At 45.3% G+C, this 24,081-nt stretch overlaps 1 protein-coding gene and 1 non-coding gene across 4 annotated transcripts in view; one reads left to right on the top strand and one right to left on the bottom strand.

The window, feature by feature from the left end:
• The window catches only part of LOC144576405 (doublesex- and mab-3-related transcription factor C1), a 73,340-nt gene extending 63,469 nt beyond the window's left edge, over window positions 1–9,871 (bottom strand). The window contains exons 1-2 of one of the 3 annotated variants that reach the window (XM_078363562.1): window positions 9,433–9,871; window positions 3,212–3,457 (exon numbers count right to left, since the gene is read on the bottom strand). The gene's annotated coding sequence lies outside the window, so the exon portion shown is untranslated. The remainder of the gene's footprint in view (window positions 1–3,211; window positions 3,458–9,432) is intronic. The other 2 variants (XM_078363561.1, XM_078363560.1) reach the window with 2 other exon arrangements.
• LOC103790275 (uncharacterized) lies at window positions 4,084–4,838 on the top strand. Its single transcript, XR_013531671.1, has 3 exons — window positions 4,084–4,176; window positions 4,355–4,530; window positions 4,685–4,838. It is a non-coding gene; the product is annotated as an uncharacterized LOC103790275 (transcript).
• Window positions 9,872–24,081: the final 14,210 nt, after the last annotated feature.

Raw genomic sequence — 24,081 nt, forward strand, 5'->3', positions numbered from 1 at the left:
ACCTTGACTGCTACAAGTGCACAGAATAGAAACTGGCTCTGCTTATTTGCAGTTTCCAAAATCACCTCAGTGGCCTGGTCTTTGTGCTTCAAGTGCTGTTCCTCCTCTCCCTTTCCCTGACTAATTTCTTTCCTCACGCATTTCAGGCGTCTAATCCTCTGGGAAGCCTCCACTGACTCCATTACAACCCCCAGGGCTGAGTGGGTGCCCTCTCTGAGCCTTCTCATGGACCCCGAAACTTCCTCCTGTCACTCTCTGCTGTGCTCTGCTATGCCTTTCTTGGCCTCTCCCCAACTGGTCCACTGGAGGTGGCATCTGAGTATGTCGAACATGACCCGCCCTGGCATGACCAGCCCTGGACTCTCACAGATTCTGCAAGGAAGACTTTGTCTCAAAACCTTTCATATATCAACCACCAGATTAGCAAATATTTAAAGGAACGAATAACGTCAAGAGCGACGGTGAAGGACAATGAACACTATCCTACCCTGCTCCTGAGAGAATAAATTGGTCCCACCTCTTTTCAGATCCATTTATCAATGGTTGCTCAGGGTTCAAATATTTGTAGAGTTTTGTGCCAAAATTCCATTTCTGTGTATCTCTTCTAGAGTGACACATCCTCTGTGAACAAGGATATTGGAAAAACTTTTGAGAACTTTAAAAGTTGGGGGAAAAATGTGAAAGGTCCTTGTGTGTGGAAGCAGTTAAAGAAGTATGGCATATCACCTAGAACACTGTGTAGAAGTTAAAAACGATGAGATAGTTCTTCACGAACTGACAGGAGAAGTTCACCCAGACTTGCTGTAAAACGCAAAAATCAAGTGCCACACAATACGTGCATCATGAGCCAATATGTATCTTATGACCCCACGAAAGGCAAGCACATGTTTCTATTAGTGTATGTATGTGCGTGTAAATGCATTGACTGAGGAATTTTCGAGGAAACACATTAAACCATTGCTGAGGGGGCTAGAGATGGAGAGGGGTGGACAAAGGAGACTATTGTTTTATCATCTGTATTTGCGTAACTAAGACAATATTGTAAACAGGTCTTTAATAAAAGAAACTGTTGCGATTCGTAATAATAAGAAGAGTCACTTCCCCTCTTGCAGGAGCTTCTGCGAAACTTGCTTGCAAGCCAAGAAAATTGTGTTGAGATCCTCTCATGTACCCAGTGCTTTCACACATATAATTTACCTGTAATTTATCCAGTTCAATCTCAGGGCTGGCAAAATCCAGTTGACCCCTCCTCCCTGTAACATCCGTTCCAAATTTTAAAATCAACTTTTTCTTGAATCCCTACATACTCGTTTAAATCTCAGCTGAGGGAGACACGGCATAAAGCTGGGGACTGACATGGTAGCCTTTCTTGATATAAATCCCATCCATCTGCAGGGTGTGGGGGTTCGGGGGTGGGTCTTATCACCGTCACTCACAGCCCCTCCCTGACTCCTTGCAGAACTCTGCGTCCCTTCAAGGCAATTGCACCGAGGCAGCTTATTTTCTCAAAGGAGACTCAGAAAGAAAAGAAAATGCGACTGGGCTGGGCAGGGTTGTCCTCCTCACCTGCCATCAGGCTCCGGGGACTGAGCAGCCTGGCCTTCTGGGCCAGCCCGGGACTCATTTCTTTGAAGAATCTCTAGGTTGGTGTATTAGTCCGCTCGGGCTGCCATAACAAAATACCACGGGCTGGGTGACTTAAACAACAGACATTTATTTTCTCACAGTTCTGCCAAGTGGGAAGATCAAGATCAAGGTTTCTGGTGAAGGCTCTCCGATTTGGTTTCTGGTGAAGGCTCTCCTCATGGTTGGCCTACTTCTTGCTAAGACGTCACACGGCCTTTCCTGGGTGCATGCGGTGCAGAGAGGAAGAGACACCCCTGCTGTCCAAATGTCCCTGCAGAATCACAGTTGTCACTACCTCGAGATACTGACAGATACAATGAGCTCTGTGGCCTCTCATCTCATAAGGACACTAATCCTGTCGGAGCAGGCCTCCACCCTTATGACCTCATGTAACCCCAATTCCCTCCTAAAGGCTCTAGCTCCAGATACAGTCCCATTAGGGGTCAGGGCTTCAAACCACTAATTGCGGGGTGGAGGAACACAATTCAGTCCATAGCAGTTGGCAAGGTTTTCGGTTGCTGACCCTCACTTTCCCGCGTTTCTGATTCCCTGCTGTCCAAATGTCCCTGCAGAATCACAGATGTCACTACCCTGACATACTGACAGATACAACTGGCCCCTCGTCCTGCCTAAAGCAACCTACTGCCACACCCCAGGGTTACTAAATGAGGAGGTGAGTTGAGTCTCCTAGCCCGGAGGCCCTGCTGATCCCTGTCACTGCCTTAAGCGTCATCGTAGACGTCAGAAACCCCGGACCAGGCCCTGGGTACACCCTGGAATATCTTAGGAGGGCAAGACCTTGGGATGGTTCCCCGGGACAGATCCCGGCCCCTGAGAAAACTCACTCAAAAACTGCAGCAGAAGGGGCTCAGGGATTCCGTGGGGCACAGTTTTCTCGTCTTGTTCTGCCACCTGGTGGCAGATGGCTGCGTCTACAAGGAGACAGATGAAAACTCCACAAAACCTGGGCCTTCATTCCTGGGAATCTCCGGCAGTTCGGAACAACCTTCCTACTTAGAAAATGAGTTTCTTTATGTGAGAATGAAAGTTGTGCTGAGAGATGACAGTGTAGCTTTCTGGGTCTTCATTTCTATTCATTTTTTAAGTTAACAATGTAAACCTAGCTTTTATTAAGCATTTAAACACAACTTGCCAGTTTGGTCATTTTAATCACATAGCTAGTCACATACAACTATAAGAAACATTACTTTCACTTGCTCATTGGTTCATGTTCAATTACCTCCTAAGTTTCAGTGGAGTGGTGGAGGAGGAAACCCAACTGGAGTAGACTCAAGGAGAGAAAAGGAAGATAGGACAGACAAGACCTGCTCACTTCTTGGAGGAGTTTCTAAGTATTTCGCAACACTTGCTGGAAATTCACAAGATTTTGGTGAGAATTTCTGTGCACATCAGAGGGAATTATGCATTCACATGAAAGCTAAGGGCTCTTTACCTCTGATTTGCACAGGAATCCTGTGAATCTCAGGGCTGTCTGGAACCATTTGAACTCTCCTCTCTGCGGCATAGTGTACAAGTGACCACCCGGGCTGTGTTTCAACACCTCTAACGTTACTAATCTCATTACCTTACAAGGCCAGCGATGGCCTGGCTGGTGGGAAGGACATCTTCGTGTGAATCCCATCTGCAGCATCTGTGGTCTTGTTAACCTCTTTCTCGGCTCCTTCCCCTGACCTTGTCTCTGTAACTCTGGGTCCACCTAGAACTCTGTTGTGACACCCCAAGAGCAGATGTGATGGCTGAGGTCCAATCATAGTCTTTTAGTGGATGTGTATTCAGGGGGCAAACACATAATGCTGCATTTACCTCCACCCTATGAAGATACAAAGAGCCTTCAATGCACATCCATTACTCATAAATGACGACGTCTTATGTATCAGAATCACTCTTACAATTTCATCTACAAGGTTCAACTGTAAAATGTGAGAAAAACAGTTCACGCTAATGTCGCAATAGTGCCCACATGAATCAAGTAGGATGACCAACTGTCCCAGTTTGCCTGGGATGGAGAGTTTTCCCGGGCCAGGGGCCTTTAAGGTTTAAAACTGGAATGCTCCTGCTCACGGCAAACTAGGACCCTGTGTGACCTTGGAATGCAATGAACCATTCATTGCCAAATAAGATGAGCTACCGCCAGAAGACCTCTACACATCGTGTTCTTTCCAGGAGGACCTTCAGGGCTGTTCTGCTCAGCTAGCAGAACCGTGGCTCAAGCCTGCTAGGAGGGTCAGGAGGAAGAAGCACAGGAAAGAAAGATTGGAGGAGTGGGAGTAAGAGACACAGGAACAGAGGGAACGTGACATACCACAAATGTATCCACTGCTGGAGCACAAGGCTGGAGGAGGGAGGGGCGATGGGGAAGGGGCAGAGGAGCTGAATGGGGCGTGGAGGGGGCAGGCCCTCGGCCTCTTTGCACCCGGCAGAGTGACGAGCTTCACCGGTGTCTTCAACGAAGCCGTGTTGGTCCCCACTGGCACATCACAGACTCTGGGAAGCATGATCTTCACTCCCTTCCTTCCACCTGCTGATCTGGTGAGTCTGGCTTCCCTCCATTGTCCTGGAATGTCCTCCAGGAGGCCGGACTTTCGTCTGTGCAGGTCACTGCTGCATCCCCAGCCCCTGGAAGAGGGCCGGGGGAGGCACACAACAGTTGCCGGAGGGGGTAAGGGAAGCCAGGGATGGGAGGGGCCATTAGGAGCCGGCTCTTTAGTTTGTCTTTCAGAATGTGAAAGGGCCACAGAAAGATCCTGAGGAGTTGGCTGTTGCCTCTGACGCCACGGAGGACCCATCCGGTGGTGCAGGCTTGCCCAGGGAACCTGCTCTTCTGCGAGGGTCTTGGAGGAACCGGTTCCAGAGAGCCCTGGCGTGTTTCACCAAGTGCTTCAGGTGAGAGCTCCTTGGGAGCCAGCCTCCGCCTCTCTCACTGCTCACCGCCAAGCCCATCCGCCACCCCTTCCCGTTCCACCAAGAGAACCTCAGACCAAGCCAGAAAGCCACAGGGCTTCCAAGGGTCCACTTGTCACTCTGCTTTTCTCCCTAGGAGAGGACACCGGACACTCAGAATCTGAGACCACCGGAGCCACAGACACAAAGGCCTGGACGGCGACCTAGCCCCCTCTGCTGCTCCATGCCCCTGCTCGCCCGCGGTGTCCCGGTCACCGGGCCTGAAATAAACGCTGGCACGCTTGACTGTTTTTCGCTTTGTGGTATTTGATGTAACTTTCAACAAGTCGGGTGAACTGGGGGTGGTCAGCTTTCATGGCGGTGGGGTTGTGGAGGGAGAGAGCTAGCATCTCCCTTAGCCCTGTTAGGCTGTCCGCCCTCCTCCTCGAGGCAGCGCTGCTTGTTCCTGGGTCCTGGTGGCAATGGGCTGTGGCCAGCCAACGGTGAGTCTTCCACAGCTGGCAGCTCTGACCCTGGTGGGGCACTTACATGCAGGAATGAGGACGGAGTAACGTCTCTCTCCCCCCAGCAGTGCACACGGTCTTCATATCTGAGGAAAACTGGGCGGTGTTTGCAGGCGGAGGCGGGAGGGTCATGTGGAGGAAGAATCTGTGGATCTCAGAAAAGGCGTTAACCCCTGTACTGACAGAGAGCTCCCAAGCCCCCCTGCCCCACCGCAAGACAGAGAGCCCTTCCAACAGGCGACCTCGTCTCCAACTACGCATTGTTCCTTTACAGAAGATGAGGGCTTCATTTTTTTTTTTCTTTTGCCTTCCTAAGGTGACCTTGGTATGTGCTGCAACACAGTATCAGCGGGAGAATTCTGAAAGGGGGGTTGGAGCACACTTGTTTCTTTAACTTGTTTGAAATTGCAACACAAGAAATCACCACGGTCAGTGGAGAGACAGTAGGCCTTTCGGACACACAGTAATGGGCGGGAAGACCTCATAGGGGCCAATGTCAAATTACATTGATCTGTTTACTTTCTGAATGAGGAGCCGAATCCCACTGGTGCTCCCAGAGTGGGGCCCTCAGCTTTGCAGACTGGGCGGCTCCAGTGTTTCAGCCTGCCCAGGGGAGAACAACACTCTCAAGGACCCACTCTCACAGGAGGCTGACCCATCCTCCCTGCTGGCACATTCTCTTGCTTCTCTCTCGTTGAGACTGAAATAAATCTGGAAGTGTGGGGTGGTTTTATGGGTCAATATCTTTTTACACCTCTGGAGAAAGATATTTAGTTGGGATAGGGTTGGCTTTTGGAGGGGAGCGTAAGACATATACACGTATCTGGACCCATGTATGTGGTGATAGTCATGGGACAGCATTGCTTGTTCCTAAGTACCTGTTAGGACTGTGGCCTACACACAATGCCTTTTCCACAGGTATCTTGCTATGGGCCTTGAGGAGCGCAATTCAGTGTAACAGTGTGGAAAATATATCATCTCTCCCTGCCCAAATGCATGCACCCTTCATACCTGACAATGTTTACTGGCTTCAAATGGAGAGCAAGTGGCTTGGGATTTTGAGGAAAGGCCTCAGATTGAGGTACACATACTCAGCTCCAACTATCCCCACCCCAAACTAAGACAGAGCCCTTCCAAATCACTTTCCCATTCACCTCAGATTACATGTTTTCATATTTTGACCCCCACCCCCACCCGACCACCACCACCTCCAGCCTTTCTTTGATGCCAGCAGAGGAATGCGAATGTTACAATGTAACATTCTCTGGATCCTACATATGGTAGGGTAGGCCTAGAGACGACTGGTGGCAGGATCCCACGGTGTTTGTGACGAAGGGCACAAAAAGGCTTTGCAAGGGCAGCGGGCAGGGATGTAAAACATGCATGTCAATCTCTAAGAATTGAAGATAATTTTAAGCTAGTTATTATAATCACTATACCCACCACGATCATTCAGAGGCATGGAGAATACTGGTCCTTTGAAAACCACGCTAGTGCTGGCCACTGTAGTTTTGCTAGGGTTTGGCTTTCATCAGATCCCGCACCCTGCTCAGAAAACCTCCATAGCTTCCTGGGACAGCCAAATCGGGTCTGAGCTCCTCAGCCTGGCCACCAAGGCTCTTCCGAAGGCTTTGTTCCAGGCTAAACTTATCTCTCACCCCTACAGACAGTTTACCTTCTGTACAGACAGGATAACTTATCCATTCTAACATCTAGGCCTTTGTTTCTGAAAACAACAGCAACAACTATCTGCAGTCGTATAACCCACTGAGCTCTGTCTCTCCCCGACTTCAGGGACGAACATCTGCTCAGTGGCTTCTGGGAATCAGCTCCGGTGAGTGCAACACTTACCCCCTTGCCCATCGCTCTTTACGGATGCTGAATGTAAAGCACCTGCTGTGTGCACTGTAGAAACTGCACAGGGACAGGAGTCCAGGACAGCTTCCAGGCATGCCACAGGTGGAGTCTTTTCTCCGGCTCACCCAAGGGCCAAGAGTGGCTTCTTTCCAAAGAGTCACTTTCCACTACATGTTTATTTTATTTTATTTTATTGTTTTTTTAAATCTCTCTCAGCCCTGAAGTCCACCAACTGAGGCTCCTGGCTCCTGTACACATCCCCACTCCCAGATCATCTCTCCCCAGTCTCCCCAAATTCTGACCATCCAGTTCCACTGAAGAACATGGGATGCTCCCAATGCCCACAATACCCTGCCTCGGGGACGCACTGCACTTACGATTCCTTCAGTGCTTCAGATCTCAGATGGCATCTCAGTGCAAGGAAGCCCTCCTTGCTCCCAGACACCCACCACCCAGGATTAAGTGTCTCTCCTCTAGGTTCCCATACCACCTGGTCCTTATCCTCATCCCAGCAATTAATACATTTGGCTGATTTACTTACATGACAGCTCTATCTAGACTCTCAGATGTGGGGCAGAGGCTGAGTCTGGTGCATTCCTGTACCTCCAGCGCCCGGCACAGTGCCTCACATATAGCAGGTAGTCAGTAAATGTATGTGGAATAAATGAGTCGTTGAGCAAGGTGTCTAAATCATTGATATTTTATTTTTCCCTACATTCTGGAGAATTAGGCAAATACAAGCAGAGAGCGGTTGTAATTTTGTGCAACAGACACTGATCGCCTTTTTATCTTTTTATATTTGGAGGGGGGAATGAGTGTACTGGTAGTCTCTCAAACTTCCAAAAAACAGCTTATTCCAGTGCTATGATAAGTTACAGCCATTAAATGATATAGTATCCTGATTTATTTTATGAAACAGCAAATCCCTCCTGCTAAAACCGAAACAGAGAACAATAAAACATTTGACTGACGTCATTCATAAACCTAGATGTCCAACTTAAATACTCAATCAAGTGTCTATGGAACAAAGGATTTTGAAAAGAAAAAAAAAAGATGCTTGGGTATGGTTTTTGTTTCAACTTTGATATAATTATATCACCATGTAGTCTTAACCGGTTTATTTCCTGTAAGTTAATTATCATTTTAAAACAAGTTAAGGCAAACAGAACTTTGCAATATGCAAATTGAAGGCTAAATCACTGAGAAACACAAGTAGAACTGGAACACAGACACCATGGGCGGCATGTTCTCCCTAACCCCACTCTACCCCTCGACTCTCGAAAAGTCAGGGCCCCAGTGCCCACCGCTGTGGGGCCCTTTCGACTACCCACAGAAAAACAAAGTGAAGGCTCAGCTTCAGCCTTCACCGCTGGCAGGAGGAGTCCCTGACACTAGCCTGAGACTGCAACCAGCACTGGCACTGTCCCGGATACTGATCATTGCTCCAGCCATGCCTCTAGCCCTGGCACTGGCACTTGCATTGGTGCTGGTGCTGATGCTTGCTTCAGCCATGGCATAGGCCCTGGAACTGGAACTGGCACTAACACTGGCACTTGTCACGTCACCAACGGCAGCTGCATCTCGGGCACAGGGTATATCGCCTCCTCTTCTCTCAAGGCCTCATTTACTGCCACGGAAAGGAACGGGGTGGCAGTCATTCACTTTGGCCACAAACTCTGGGACTTCCATCTGTCTTGTTTCCTTTGAGAGCCCCCACAAAATACCTAGAGCGGGGGATTGCTGTGGGACACCTATTTGTGCACCAGATACTCCTGCTGCACGCTAGCTTTGGTGATGAGCTTCATGGACTCCCCAAAGACGAAATGCTTTTTAGACGAATGTGCCTCCAACACCCTCAACACCTCCCAGACCACCGCCTCGGGGACACAGCCGGCCTGCATGAAGATGGAGTCCAGAGAAAGCATCAGGAGCCGGGTCTTTGGTGTGCCCTGGTCGCCTGTCAGGCCCCAAACCAGGGCAGGATCGATTTTTCTGATCAGGACATAGGAGTGTTCTGCTGGATCACGTTCCTTCAGATAGAACCCAAACACTAACTCGGGGAGGTCAGAGGCTTTCTTGAAAATCTCAGGGAGGAAGCTCCTGTACCTTTTGATGACATACTTCAGCATGTCTGCCCTTTTGATCGCCACCGTCTTCCGGTTCTTAACCAGCAGGTACTGCACCAGCTCAGCTACTTTCTAGCCCACAGGGCCCCTGGGCATGCGCATCACGGAGGTTGGGGGCCCGCGGGGTGCTGCGGGGGGGGCGGCGGGGGGCGCGGGGGGCGGCGGGGGCGCGGGGCAGGGCAGACGGTTGCCTAGGGGTCTCTGGGGTCCTCAAAGGAACTTTCGGAAGCACCTAAGCAGGGGCTCCATGCCTCAGAAGAAGTGATCCCAGGGCTCCCGGGAGCACTTGGTGTCCCCGCTGCAGGCGCCCCCGTGGGGGTTTCTTGGGCAAGGAGGAGGCCACCGGGCCTCTGAGACCCGCAGGCCCTGGGTGTCACCTCTACCGCGGACGTTCTCACCTGCGGCTTTGGCTGGCCCAGGAAGCAGGAACTCTGGGAAGAGATGCGCGTCCACGGGCATCGGCGGTCGGAGCGCTGTGTGCCAGGCCGCGAGGACAGTGACGTCGCCGCGGCTGTTGCGGCGGCTGCTGAGAAGACCCGGAGCCCCAGGGTCTTGAGTCGGAGACCGCCGCCCTCAGACCCGGAGGAGGAAGAAGAGGAGGACGGGGAGGAGGAGGAGCAGGAGGAGGAGGAGGAGGAGGAGGAGGAGGAGGAGGAGGAGGAGGACGAGGAGGAGGAGGACGAGGAGGAAGACGAGGAGGAGGACGAGGAGAGGACGAGGAGGAGGACGAGGCAGAAGAAGCGGGAGGGGAGGGGGCTAAGCCTCCTCTGCCCGGGTCTTCCCGGAGCTGTGGGAACGGATGGGCACCGCCCCGCAGTGCCTCTTCTGGCAGAAAACAGTACCGCAGGCTAGAGCCTGAGGGATGCGGGGGCGCTGCTCCCGGAGGTGGGGCTGCTGATGCGAGGCTTGAAAGAGACCTCAAGCCTAAAAGCCAGGCCCAGAGTAAACGCTTAATAACTGTTAACTGTTGATGTGATGGATCCGATCATTCTGGATTATCTTTGTGTCCCTCCTTCTCTCCTGTGGAGAAGACTCCCTAAGAGCGTAGGCATTTCTGTCCAGCGGCTCCTCTGCAGCTTCCTCTTCAGATCATCTACCTGAAGTTGCTTTGCTCAGTGCCTGGCCTAGAGTAAGCACTTAGTGAGTTTTCCTTTGCGTTCATTTCATTATTATAGTGCACATCGTATCTACACTGCTTGCATCCTGTGTGGCCATCTAGATGTGGAGGAAGGACCTGCGAAGCAAGTGACTTCCATGGAGAACTGAAGATGTGTTTCCTTTTCTCTATGATCAGTGGATGCCCAACATCAGTTCTCTTGTGTATTTTTTCTCTCCTATACAGTCTGGAAAGTTATTGTTCATTGTAATGTAACTTTCCAAACCACCATTCGTGTAAGGACATCCTCTTTTTACTTCTCTTACTCCCATGTCACTGCACTGTGCCTCATCCTTCCTCTACAGAGCACTCTCTCCCATTTCGCCTCTCAACTGAGATTCGGGGACGTGAAATCGACTCCTGCTTTGAGGCCAGCCCCTAGGAAGCCTGCAAATGAACAGCAAGAAGACTCCTCCACCCTAGCAAGTGCTTTCTCTTATTGTATCATGTGGTCCAACTTAGCATTCCTTTTTTTCATCCTAACCTTTCTAAGCAGTAACCAGTGCAACCTCCTCACGCATAACGAAACGATCGACTTTTATATAGCAATTGTTATACTTCGCAATAACAGGTACTGAATTTCCATATAATGTCCACGCTTGCACTTCAAATTTCTTCCATTGATCTAAATTCCGTTACTGCTAATTCCGCTATAAAATAGATTTAGAAATTGATTTTGTGCGACTGGAACTAATTCCCCCCCTCACTATTCTTCTTTTACAAAATCTCTTCACAATACTTTGGAAAATGTTGTCCTCTATAAGAACTTCAAAATCAAAGTTTTCTAGTTAAAAAAAACATTCCCTGGCTTGATTTTTAACTAGAGTTTCTTAGGGCATGTAGTTTACTGTGAGAATAATTAACATCTCATTAACATGAGAAGATGGAGGCTCCTCAGCCACAAAATACAGCATGTTCTTCATGTTCTTCCATTGATTCTATTTTTTCATCCGAGTACTTCGGTCACCTTTTATATTGCTTTATATAGCTTCTGCATAATTCTTAAGTTTATCCATGGCAGTCTCTTTAGTTTCATTGCTGCTATGTATTGATTATTTCCCATTATGTCTCTGATTACTTATTTCTCACTTATAGGAAGCCAATTGGTTTCGTATATTTTGGAGCATACGGCCATCTTCATATCACCTCTCCTTAACTAGGATGCTTTTTCAGTGGATTCTCACGCATTTTCTAGGTAGGCAATCACACACAGTCTCTGCATATTACAATTACGGTATTCATTTACCCTTTTCTTGTCACATTGACTAGGACCATGGTACCCTGTTAGCTAACAGCTGTGATGTGAAACCCCTTTGTTGTTGTCGTTCCCGCTTTTAACAGGAAGGACTCTGTTCTTTTGGGGCTAAATACGTTGTTGGTTTTGGATACCGATTGTGCCGTTTCTCAAAGTATTGTCTGTCCGGTCCAAGTTACTCCTTCTTTGCCCTGCTTTGGCACACTGGAGCTGATCCTTGTGAATCTTTCTCCTATGCCAACTAACAGAATATTAGGCTCTGGCCATAGAGAGCACTGGGGGTGACCCTACAAATCCCAGCAGAAAAATGTGTCCCTCCTCCTAGTAGCAGTATCCCGTTTGATGATATTCACTGAAGGAGGTCTGAGACAAGTACAGGCAAGCTCCAGCTGCACGTCCAGACCGTGATCTCCCTACTATCAGCTGCCTCTGAGCAGCTCCACCATTCCCATGCACCGCCACCACCCACCACCTTTCTGAAAATAGGAGCACCTGCATTTGGATAGGTGCATGACCTGGAATCACGGGCCTGGGACCGGACCTGACATATCAGCCTTGATCTGGACCTGGGCAGCATAGAGGAAAACCAAAGGCCTTAACATGATAACGTTTGGTGTGGATGGCTTTATGGGTTTGTTTCACGAGCTTAGGGTCAGCAAATAAAAGGGGGGGTCTGCCATGGAGGCAGGTAGCAGCCCTGGCGATGTGTGAGGTCCGCCCTTTGGGATGTAACTTCAGCCATGTATACACACAGATTAGCACAGGGGGTTAGGTAGCCTCAAGCAGTAACCTTGCCTCAGGAGACACAGGGGGCCAAAATTTTAGACCTGGTGGGAATGGGCTTTGTTCGCCTCAGTTGGGTATGAAGACTCCAGTGAAGCTGGTCCTGAAAGTGTGTTTTCTTGCACACAATCAGGAGGATGGGGAAGGAGAGGGTTATAACCCAGGAGTCTAGAAGGTGGTGGTGGTTTGGACTGTGGTCATCCTTTGAGATACTGTGACTGGTTGGGCTGCAGTCATCATCCCGGATGTGGCGATGGGCTCCCAGGGCCAGTATGACTCTTGAGCCAAATCCGGGACTTGCAGGCACAGGTCAAGGTCAGAAAGTCTATCATCATAACTACGCTAAAGGTAACTCCAGGGAGCACTACCAGTGTAGGACTACATTGTATTTTGTTCATTCAGATGGCTGGTCAGGATACTGTTCATATGCCCAGTCTATGGTTTTGTAGAGGAATAGTTGTACGCTACACATCAGGATGACACTGTGGGTGCAATACTGCCCGGATGGCCTGGCATTGAGTAGGGAAAACTGTGTTCCAGATCCAAGCCATCAGCCATATCAGACATAGCCAGGCCCTTGATAACTATCTTTCTCCCCTTTTGCAAGATCTGTGTGGTGGTAGGCATGGGTCCATAAGCCAATACTTTTATTTCCTGTCGGGAAGGGCCTGAAATTAGCTAACCTCTAAATCCACCATAACTGTGGAAAGCCTTAGAAAGGGGTAGTGCCTGCTTTCCAGAAAAACAGAAAAGTCATGTTGGATATTTCACTGCTCCATCTGTGTGTATTTTCCTGCCCTGGGTCCAGGTGTCAACTCTTTCTGGATTGCATTTGGGTCAAGGAAAGGACACAGAAATGGAGTATGGGGGTTGTGCTCAGGAAACGGGAATCAGAGTTGGAAATCCATGACTTGGAGTCCAAATGTTTTCATATATTTGCAGGGACTGAGAAATTTCACCCATATGGGAAGTATTACTGGGGTCCATTTGGCTCACCCAATAATTAACACAATCGTTTTCAGTTTGACCCAGCTTGTTGTCCTTTGAGTCAGGGCATCAACACGTATTATCAGGCTGGTGAATTCAATGGGTGCTATGACCATGGTGAAATCACGCGGAATAATGGTCTCAATGGTGAGGGTTTGCAAGGGGTTGCATACCCTCGCTTCTATAGCCTATAATCCACCTTGGTGAAAAAGAATCATCTGCTTGAATTTGGAAGGATCCCCAGGAGTCCAAGTGACCAGAGAACCTCCGTTGAGTAACGCCAGAAAGTATTGAGTAGGATAAGGGAACCAATGGACCACCAGGGCTGGATATGGCCGTATGACCCCGGAGGTTGGCACCAAAGATGACCAAGTCCCTATTATATGGAGCTAGCAGTTCCACTGAAAAAGGCTGGGGAAGCTAAAGAGGACATTTGGTGGGAGAGCCATAGAAAATCAATGGCTCGACATCTGCCCCAGAAAAGGATACTTGTGGGCCATTTGAATGGCCCATCATTATTAGAGGTCCTATAGTTCATTTTCGTTTTATTTCCATGTGGTTTTCAGGAACAGGTGGGGTTTGGTTGCATAAGTTCTTTAGTGATGACTTGTGAGATTTTGGTGCACCCATCACCCGGGAAGTATACACTCGACTGATGGTAGTCTTATTCCTCACCCCCCTCCCAACCTTTCCCCCAAGTCCCCAAAGTCCACCGCATCATTCCTATGACTTTGCATCCTCATAGCTTAGCACCCATTTATGAGGGAGAACATACAAGTTTGGTTTTCTATTCCTGAGTTACTTCACTTTGAATAATGATCTCCAATGCCATCCATATTGCTGCGAATGCCACCATTTCATTCCTTTTTATGGCTGAATGGTATTCCATGGTGTATATAAATGTGTGTGTGTATACACACACACACAGACACACACACACACACACATATGTATATATATACACACAATTTTTTTATCCACTCATTGATTGATGGGCATTTGGGCTGGTTCCATATTTTTGCAATGGCAAACTTTGCTGCTATCAAGTATCTTTTTTGTATAATGACTTCTTTTCCTCTGGGTAGATACCTAGTAGTGGGATTGCTGGATCAAATGGTAGATCTACCTTTAGTTTTTTAAGAAATCTCCACACTTCTCTTTTCCACGGTTTGTAATAGCTGCACTAGTGCTTTGTACTCGTTTACATTCCCACCAGCAGTGTAAGGGTGTTTCCTTTTCCTCGCATCCCCGCCAGTATCTATTATTTTTTGATTTTTTGATTATGGTCATTCTTGCAGGAGTAAGGTGGTAGATCACATTGTGGTTTTGATTTGCATTTCCCTGATCATTAGTGATGTTGAGCATTTTTTCATATGTTTGCTGGCCATTTGTATATCTTCCTTTGAGAACTGTCTATTCATGTCCTTCGCTCATTTTTTTCATGGGATTGTTTGTCGTTTTCTCGCTAATTTTTTTGAGTTCCTTGTAGATTCTGGATACTAGTCCTCTTTTGGATGTATAGATTGTGAAGATTTTTTTCCCACTCTGTGGCTTGTCTGTTTACACTGCCATCCATTACTTTTGCTGTGCAGAAACTTTTTAGTTTAATTAAGTCCCACCTATTTATCATTGTCTTTGTTGCATTTGCTTTTGAGTTCTTGGTCATGAAGTCTTTACTTAAGCCAATATCTATAAGAGTTTTTCCAATGTTATCTTTCAGACTTTTTTTAGTTTCAGATCTTAGATTTAAGTCTTTGATCCATCTCGAGTTGATTTTTGTATAAGGTGAGAGATGGGGATCCAGTTTCATTCTTCTACATGTGGCTTGCCAATTATCCCAGCACAATTGGTTGAATAGAGTGTGCTTTCCCCATTTTGTGTTTTTGTTTGTTGTGTTGAAGATCAGTTGGCTGTAAGTACGTGGCTTTATTTCTGAGTTCTCTATTCTGATCCATTGGTCTATGTGCATATTTTTATACCAGTACCATGCTGATTTGGTGACTATGTCCTTATAGTATAGTTTGAAGTCCTGTAATGTGATGCCTCCAGATTTGTTCTTTTTGCTTAGTCTTGCTTTGGCTATGTGGGCTCTTTGCTGGTTCCAGCTGAGTGTTAGGATTGTCTTTTCTAATTCTGTGAAGTCAGGTAGCATGATAACTCCAGGTTTGTTTGTTTTGCTTAGGATTGTCTGGCTATGCAGGCATTTTTTTTCATGTGAAATTTAAGGTGATGTTTTCCAATTTTGTTAAGAACGTCAATAGTAGTTTGATGGGCAAAGCAAGTTCAAATGGGGATAGCATTGAAACTGTAAGTTACTTTGGGCATTATGGCCATTTTTACAACATTGATTCTTCCTACCATGAGCATGGAATGGTTTTCCATCTGTTTGTGTCCTTTCTTACGTCCTTGAACTAATGTTTGCAGTTTTCTCCTTGAAGAGGTTCTTCACATCCCTTGCTTAGTTGTATACCTAGGTATTGTATTCTCTTTATAGCAATTGTGAATGGAAGTTCACTCATAATTTGGCTCTCTGTCTTAAAAATATGTACAATGGTCTTAATTTCAGCTTTTTTATAATAGCAAAAGATTGGAAATGACGCAAGTATCTCTCAGCAGGGTTCTGGTAGAAAAGGAACAAAGAATATCTCTACGTACTCTGATGGAGTGATGTCCAAGATATGCTACTTATTTTTTAAAAAGCATGGTGGATAAAAGTGTGCATAATATCATACCAGCCACATAAGGGAAGAGAAATGAATAAATAATTACATGTATAGATATAAAATTCGATATCTTCTTTTATACATATGTTTGTATTTAAAAGGGAAAGATAAGCTGCAATAAAAGGAAAATGATTACCTATAGGGGATGGGAACAAATAGCATAAAGAAGCATGGAGAAAAGCTAATATTCTTTGTGTAAACCTTCTTCCATAGAGTTAACTTTGGAACCATGTAAGCATATTATACAATTTTAACATAACTTTTTAGAAAAGCAATTCTCAAACAATAGGAAGAATAAATATGATCTAGTATTTGATAGCACAACAGGGTGACTATAGTTAATAATTTAATTGTACATTAAAAAACTAAAATAATATAATTGGATTATTTGTAACACAAAAGATAAATGCTCCAGGTGATGAACACTCCATTGATCCTGATTTGATTATTACACATTGCATGCCCATATTAAAATATCTCATATTTCCTACAAATATATACACCTACTATGTACCAAAAAATTAAAAATGAGAAACTTTAAGTCAAAAGCAAAATGAAACAAATAAACCTGTGTGTCCAGATGCTAACATAATCACATATGAAATAACTTTAAAACACAACAACACTGATGTTTATTCTAACATAATACATCTTAAGATAAGGATGAAAATATATTTAAAAGAATCCTAAACTCTTTGTAGTAATCATACTTTCGGTGGCACAGCACTGGTATTGTTATTCTGAAATTGCTATCTGTATACGGTAGGATAATGCAGATGAGTGATTGTATGTTGCTGTCTTGAGAACTAGGATTTTGTTTGTGGGAAAAATACAATGCATATTGCTGAGTAGAAGTAAAAATCCTTTAGTCTTGAATCTGGGTTGGAAAGATCATAAAAACTAGGGCCCAGATTTTTATTTCCAAACACTGTTTTACACTAAAAGGAACCAGACATCCTAGGAGAAATGCTGACATCTAGTCTGGGGGCAAGAAACGGACAAGTAGAGCCTCCAATATCTTGGAGTCTCAGAAAGCAAGGAGGCTATCACAGACCAATAGGGTCTGTCAAAAGGACACAGTAGCCAGTGCGTAGAGGCTCCCAGTGGCCAAAGACTGGATAAATTGATCATCAGTATAGAGAATAACTACAATGGACTGAAATATATCAAATGTTTAAAGCTATATGCTTATGATAATATTGGAAAGAAATTGGTCATGTTTGAAAGACGATAGGGAACCAACTCATTATTTTGAAAATCAGTAAATAAAGGGAAAGAGTCAAGCAATCCTGCCTGACTATGCAAACTGTGCTGGTAGCTTCCAAATAGCAGACAAAGGGAAGTTTTTCTTTATTATAAAAGTCAGCTAACAAATGCATATGGAATGATAGGATATCAGTATTCTGCAACTCTTAATGAATCAAGGGATCTAGCCATTAAGGGACAATCATATATTATGTGCCTCCTGATGGGAGAACTCCATATGCCATATGAGGAATCTAGCCATGGTAATTGAACCTGAATCTGATTAAGACTCTAACGTAAAGCATCAATTTGTAGGAAATACGGAAGACAGAGAATATGTTAAATGGTACCACAGGAATGAAATCCCGCAAGTTCAACTGGGGAAACCCTGCGGGATCAACAACTTGATTTCTTCATAACATTCCTAGGAAAAAAGGAGAAATAAGAAGGGAACCCTATGGATCAAAAGACTTGAAGACTTAAGAAACGTGTCTTGTAAAAAAAGATGATCAATGACATTAATACTCAAGAAAATAAAAATTAACAGATGCCCTATATTTATATCAAAATTTAAAATGCACATTTTCAAAACACCTGTATACATTTACGATACATCTATGTATGTTTACGGAAGTACTGTTTTCAAAAGTTCTAATTGGGAAACTAACTAAAGGCTTATAAATAAAGGAATGCCTATATAAATAATGGTGTATGAGGTAACTCTCTATGTAATAACAGAACTGGATCTTCATGGTATAATGTTGAGTGAATAAAGCAATCTGCAAAATGTAGGTACAATATAATACAGTTTATATTAAATGAATGCACAAAAAGCAGCACTACATATTTTATATGTTGTTTTACATGCATATGTAAATCCATAGAAAGAAGTCTGGAAGGATACAAAACAACCCAATAATGGTGGTTACCTTTGGGAAAGGAGATAAAGGGGACTGTGACAGGGGGTGATAGACATAGGGAACTTTAATTTGTAATATTTCAAATTTTTTAAATTAAGAATGCATTTGTATGTTACCTGTGTAATTAAAAATATTCTTAAAGACAGTGAATATAAAATAATCGAAAGGCTTCCTTCAGTGCTCTGTAGCCTCAGGACCTATTAGGGAGCTCATGGCAAATGAGCCAGCTGGAAATGTGATTTGCAGAGTTGCAGCCCCAGCACCACAGGGCTTCATAAAAGTAGAACACAGAAGGTGAGTCTGAGAAACACCAAGCTAACAACTGGCACAGAAGATCATAGTCAAAAGATTCCTTCAATTAGAGTGCCTCTGAAAGATATGGTGTATTCCAGCTGGCATTGAGACAACCTAAAGTTTAAACCGTTGGGTGATAAAGAGGGGAGGACTCAAGATGGCACTGTGAGAACAACCCAGGATTGGAGCTCGCGTTGTGTCCGCGGAAAGGTGAGTCTGAGCTGCATTTCCAGACTGAACTTTGTTGCCCACAGAACGGGGAAATTCCCAAGTGAAGAGGAGACGTGGGACGCCAGGCAGAACCTCCGCCTGGCGAAGCCGGCAGCCGGGGTGGCGGTGGCCGGCCCTACCCAGCGCTCCCCACAGGGCGCGCTTGTCTGGGTGCCCCATTGAACCGGCAACAGGAGACGTGAGAGGGCTGGACTTGAGACTGAGCTAGACTTGGACAGTGGGCCAGCCAGGGGATCGCAGGGACAGAGCGTTAGGGTTGGCCCAGTGGGACGAACAAAACCGAGATTTCAAACAAGCCCTGGGCAGACGGCCCGAGACGCTCTGAGGGGGAGGGGCGTCCACCATTACGGAGGCAACCCGCCCCAACTGACGCAGCCAGCTGGTGCCGAGGCAAACTGTCCCTACTGAGATACACGCCCACTGCTGATGCAGCCAGCCATTGCCGAGGCAACCCGTCCCTACTAAGATACACACCTAGTGCTGATGCAGCCTGCCGTTGCCGAGGCAACCCGTCCCTACTGAGATACACAACCACTGCTGATGCAGCCTGCCATTGCCGAGGCAACCCGCTACAACAGAGAGACTCCGCGGCAGGGCTTGGCGGAGACCACAGCAGAGCCTGCAGGAACAGGGCTAATCACACAACAGCAGGGCAGAGCCCCGGCAGCCAAACAGCAGCTAGTCTGCATCCTAGCTGGGCAGGACCTCAACGGACATCCAAAAATAAAGCCCAAACCCCTCAACACAGAGCATTTGAGAAAAAAAAGGGTTTCTTAATGAGCTCTGTTGCTGCAGAATCAAACATAGCAGCCTAACAGCCCTGAATGAACAACAGAGCTCACAGCTCAGCAATTAAACCCCTATAAAGTACAAACTGTCTCCTCAAGCAGCTCCCTGACCCCTCTATATCCAAAAGACTGACATTAGGCAGGCATCATCCTGGGACAAAGAGAGCAGAAAAATAAACTGGTAGCATCCCTCGCTGTGCCACAGCTGCTAGAGGTGCACCCCAGACAAGCAGGGTCTGGAGCGGACCTCAGCAGTCGTACAGCGAAGGGGCTAGACTGGTAGAAGGAAAACCAAGTAACAGAAATACTTCATCATCAACATTCTGGGTGTCCACCCAGAGACCCAATCGAAAAGTCAGCAACTACGCAGACGACCAGCGGACAAATCCACAAACATGGGAAGAAACCAGCGCAAAAAGGAGGAAAACACCCGAAACCAGAACACCTCGCCTCCTAGAAAGGACCAAAACTCCTCAGCAGCAAGGGAACAAAGCTGGACGGAGAATGACAGCAACGAAATGACGGAATTAGACTTCAGAAGATGGATAATGAGAAACTTTTGTGAGCTAAAAGATCATGTATTAAATCAATGCAAAGAAACTAAGAACCTTGAAAAAAGATTTGAAAAAAGATTCGAGGAAATGATAACAAGAATGGATAACTTAGAGAGGAATATGAATGAATTAAAGGAGCTGAAAAACACAAGACGAGAACTTCGCGAAGCAAACACAAGTTTCAACAGCCGAATTGACCAAGCAGAAGAAAGAATATCTGAAGTCGAAGACCAACTCAATGAAATAAAACGAGAAACCAAGATCAGAGAAAAAAGCACAAAAAGGAATGAACAAAGTCTCCAAGAAATGTGGGACTATGTGAAAAGACCTAACCTACGTTTGATAGGTATACCAGAAGGGGACGAACAGAATGAATCCAAGCTGGAAAATACTCTTCAGGACATCATCCAGGAAAATTTCCCCCACCTAGCAAGACAGGCCAACACTCAATTGCAGGAAATACAGAGAACACCACAAAGATATTCCGCAAGAAGAGCAACCCCAAGGCACATAATCGTCAGATTCAACAGGGTTGAAATAAAGGAGAAAATACTAAGGGCAGCCAGAGAGAAAGGTCGGGTCACCCACAAAGGGAAGCCCATCAGACTCACAGCAGATCTCTCGGCAGAAACACTGCAAGCCAGAAGAGAGTGGGGGCCAATATTCAACATTCTTCAAGAAAAGAACTTTCAACCCAAAATTTCATATCCAGCCAAACTGAGCTTCAGAAGTGAAGGAAAAATAAAATCCTTTGCGAACAAGCAAGTACTCAGAGATTTTGTCACCACCAGGCCTGCTTTACAAGAGCTCCTAAAAGAGGCATCACACATAGAAAGGATCAACCAGTACCAGCCATTCCAAAATCACACTGAATGCTAAAGAGCTTCAACATAATGAAGGATCTACAACAACCAACAGGCAAAACAGCCACTTAGCATCAAAATGGCAGTATCAAATTCACACATAACAATATTAACCCTAAATGTAAATGGACTAAATGCACCAATCAAAAGACACAGACTGGCAAATTGGATAAAAATCCAAAACCCATCAGTGTGCTGTATCCAGGAAACCCATCTCACATGCAAGGATACACAAAGGCTCAAAATAAAGGGATGGAGGAAGATTTACCAAGCTAATGGAGAGCAAAAAACAGCAGGAGTTGCAATTCTCATCTCTGATAAAATAGACTTTAAAGCAACAAAGATCAAAAGAGACAAAGAAGGCCATTACATAATGGTAAAAGGATCAATAAAACAAGAAGAGCTAATGATCCTAAACATATATGGACCCAATGCAGGAGCACCCAGATACATAAGGCAAGTTCTTAATGACTTACAAAAGGACTTAGACTCCCACACAATAATAGTGGGAGACTTTAACACTCCACTGTCAATACTAGACAGATCAACCAGACAGAAAATCAACAAGGATATCCAGGACTTGAACTCAGACCTGGAGTAAGAAACCTGATAGGCATTTACAGAACTCTCCTCCCCAAATCCACAGAATACACATTCTTCTCAGCACCACATCACACCTACTCAAAAATTGACCACATAATTGGAAGTAAAGCACTGCTCAACAAATGCAAAACAACTGAAATCATAACAAACAGCCTCTCAGACCATAGTGCAATCAAGTTAGAACTCAGAATTCAGAAACCGACCCAGAACCGCACAGCTTCATGGAAACTCAACAACTGGCTCTTGAATGTTGACTGGGTAAACAAGGAAATGAAGGAAGAAATAAAGAAGTTCTTCGAAACCAATGAGAACCAAGACACAACGTGCCAGAACCTCTGGGACACATTTAAAGCAGTCTCTAGAGGAAAGTATATAGCAATAAGTGCCCATATGAGGAGAATGGAGAGATCCAAAATTGACACCCTATCGTCAAAATTGAAAGAGCTAGAGGAGCAAGATCAAAAAAACTCAAAACCCAGCAGAAGACAAGAAATAACTAAGATCAGAGCTGAGCTGAAGGAGATTGAGACACGAAAAACCCTCCAAAAAATCAATAAATCCAAGAGCTGGTTTTTTGAAAAGATCAACAAAATAGACAGACCACTAGCCAGATTGATTAAAAAGAAAAGAGAGAACAACCAAATAGATGCAATAAAAAATGATAAAGGGGAAATCACCACAGATTCCACAGAAATTCAGACCATCATCAGAGAATATTACAAACAACTCTATGCACATAAACTAGTAAACCTGGAAGAAATGGATAAATTCCTGGACTCCTGTGTCCTCCCAAGCCTAAACCAGGAGGAAGCTGAAACTATGAATAGACAAATAACAAGGTCTGAAGTTGAGGCAGCAATTAAGAGCCTACCACACAAAAAATGCCCAGGTCCAGACGGGTTCACAGCCGAATTCTACCAGACACACAAGGAGGAGCTGGTACCATTCCTTCTAAAACTATTTCAAACAATCCAAAAAGAGGGAATCCTTCCCAAATCATTTTATGAGACCAACATCATCCTGATACCAAAACCCGGCAGAGATCCAACGAGAAAAGAAAACTTCAGGCCAATATCCATGATGAACATAGATGCAAAAATCTTCAATAAAATATTGGCAAGCCGATTGCAACAGAAAATCAAAAAACTTATTCATCATGATCAAGTAGGATTCATCCCAGGGATGCAAGGCTGGTTCAACATACGCAAGTCTATCAACGTAATTCACCACATAAACAGAACCAAAAACAAAAACCACATGATTATCTCAATTGACGCAGAGAAGGCATTTGACAAAATTCAACAGCCCTTTATGCTAAAAACCCTCAATAAACTCGGTATCGATGGAACGTATCTCAAAGTAATAAAAGCTATTTATGACAAACCAACAGCCAATATCATACTGAATGGGCGAAAACTGGAAGCATTCCCTTTGAAATCTGACACTAGACAAGGATGCCCTCTCTCACCACTCCTATTCAATATGGTACTGGAAGTTCTAGCCAGAGCAATCAGGCAAGAAAAAGAAATAAAGGGTATTCAAATAGGAAAGATGGAAGCCAAATTGTCTCTATTTGCAGACGACATGATAGTATACCTAGAAGACCCCATCGCCTCAGCCCAAAATCTCCGGAAAGTGATAAGCAACTTCAGCAAAGTCTCAGGATATAAAATCAATGTGCAAAAATCACAAGCATTCGTCTACACCAGTAACAGACTTAAAGAAAGCCAAATCAAGAGCGAACTGCCATTCGCAATTGCTACAAAAAGAATAAAATACCTTGGAATACAACTCACAGGGAACGTAAGAGACCTCTTCAAGGAGAACTACAAACCACTGCTCAACGAAATCAGAGGACACAAACAGATGGAGAAACATTCCATGTTCATGGTTAGGAAGAATTAATATCGTGAAAATGGCTATACTGCCCAAAGTAATTTACAGAATCAACACTATCCCCATCAAGCTACCATTGACTTTCTTCACAGAACTGGAAAAAACCACCATGAACTTCATATGGAACCAAAAGAGAGCCCGCATAGCCAAGTCAATTCTAAGCAAAAAGAACACAGCGGGGGGCATCACACTACCGGATTTCAAACTATACTACAAGGCTACAGTAATCAAAACAGCATGGTACTGGTACCAAAACAGAGATATAGACCAATGGAACAAAACAGAGGCACTGGAGGCAACACAACTTACATACAACTATACAATCTTTGATAAACCTGACAAAAACAAGCAATAGGGAAAGGATTCCATGTTTAACAAATGGTGTTGCGAAAACTGGCTAGCCATGTGCAGAAAGCAGAAACTGGACCCCTTCCTGACACCTTGCACTAAAATTAACTCCAGATGGATTAAAGACTTAAACATAAGACCTGGCACCATGAAAACCCTAGAAGGAAATCTAGGCAAAACTATCCAGGACATAGGAGTAGGCAAGGACTTCATGAACAAAACACCAAAAGCATTGGCAACAAAAGCCAAGATAGACAAATGGGACCTAATGAAACTCCACAGCTTCTGCACGGCAAAAGAAACAGTCACTAAAGTGGATCGGCAACCAACAGAATGGGAAAAAATTTTCGCAGTCTACCCATCTGACAAAGGGCTGATATCCAGAATTTACAAAGAACTCA

This window comes from Callithrix jacchus, chromosome X (genome assembly GCF_049354715.1).
Source record: "Callithrix jacchus isolate 240 chromosome X, calJac240_pri, whole genome shotgun sequence".
In the NCBI taxonomy this organism is placed as follows: Eukaryota; Metazoa; Chordata; class Mammalia; order Primates; family Cebidae; genus Callithrix; species Callithrix jacchus.